Below are 1,489 nucleotides of genomic sequence, written 5' to 3' on the forward strand. Positions count from 1 at the left end.
AAAAAAAAAATCTGAATGTATAAAATAAGGGAGACCTAAGACATATTTCCACACCCTGATCTTTTGTATATTTCTTTGTAAAGAAAATAAAAGTGGGCAAGTACTCCAATGTAGCTAAATATCCTCAAAGTTATATATAAGCAATTAAATCTAAGTAACACATGCATATTGTAGGGTATCAGAGGATTTTTTAAGAGATGATGGTTCAAAATCAAATTTTTATTTCAAATATCAATTAGAAATATATTCTGTAATAATGGTTAAATTCATCACTACTTATTTTAGGTATAGATTTAAAACATTTATTAAAGGAAAGTTTTGATAAAATATTATCTATTTTAACAGTTATTTAAGCTAAAGTGTGAGATGTTTAACCAAATAGCTATGCTGAATATTTTTGAATAGCAAGATGTAAATAAGTGGAAAGGAACAAAGCTTTATAAATAAAAAATCATATATAATTTATGTTTAATCAACAGAGGTAGATTTAGAACAAAATGAAGTCATGAGTTTAAGCAAATGTGTATGAAATTATTTATACCAACTAAAAACTAAATGAAGAATGTGGACATGCTAACATAATGGGCTAAAATAACATTTTAAAATTTTTAGAAAGTTAATCTCTTGCATATCTCTAAATATATATCCTATGGATATTGATACACTGGAAAATTAAGTCACTTTCTCTGCTGAATCTGAGGATGTCCTATGACTCCTTTTTGCTTCACTAGATACTCACAATTCTTGGTGGCAAATCTATGACTAATATGCCAGAGCTACTGCTTTCACATAAATGCATTATTGAAGAATTTATAGTAGATCAGAGTACACATGTATGAGTCTCTAGAAGGTATGAAAGGATTAGGTATGAAATCATGAGATATTTATGCTTATTCGTTTCTCACCAGGGGATCTTGTCCCAAGAATAAGGATAGCTTCACTGGAGGGATTCTTACTACCACTGCAGAACACCCTTGTCTGTAACTTAAATGATCTATTCAGTTTTCTCTTCCTCCCCCTATTGAAGGGGGTTGGAAATCAGAGAAGGAGACAAACCATGAGAGACTCTGGACTCTGGGAAACAAACTGAGGGTTACATAAGGGAGGGGAGGTGGGGAGATGGGGGTAGGTGGGTGATGGGTATTAAGGAGAGCATGTGTTGTGATGAGTCCTGGGTGTTAGATGCAACTAACGAATCATTGAACACTTCATCAAAAATTAATGATGTACTATATGGTGACTAACTTAACATAATAAAAAAAGAAAAAGAAAGAAAGAAAGTAGGAAAGAACAAGCAACTCTCATATTTGAGGGTACATGCATATCACATCAAATAGCTTCTTGGTAGCCCTACAGATGAAATGTTAGGTGTTATTGCTAATAAAGCAGAGCGTTTACTGATTTATCAAAAAAAAAAAAAGATCTATTCAAAGATGATCCAGTTCACACTGACATAGTAATAAATTTCTTTTATAGTTCAAACTGTACA

General features: G+C 31.7%; 1 protein-coding gene across 1 annotated transcript in view; it reads right to left on the bottom strand.

Moving 5' to 3' along the window:
• PCDH11X (protocadherin 11 X-linked) overlaps positions 1–1,489 on the bottom strand; it is a 652,803-nt gene that overhangs the window by 453,610 nt on the left and 197,704 nt on the right.

The sequence above is a fragment of the Ursus maritimus genome, assembly GCF_017311325.1.
Source record: "Ursus maritimus isolate PB19 chromosome X unlocalized genomic scaffold, ASM1731132v1 scaffold_X1, whole genome shotgun sequence".
NCBI classification, from domain to species: Eukaryota; Metazoa; Chordata; class Mammalia; order Carnivora; family Ursidae; genus Ursus; species Ursus maritimus.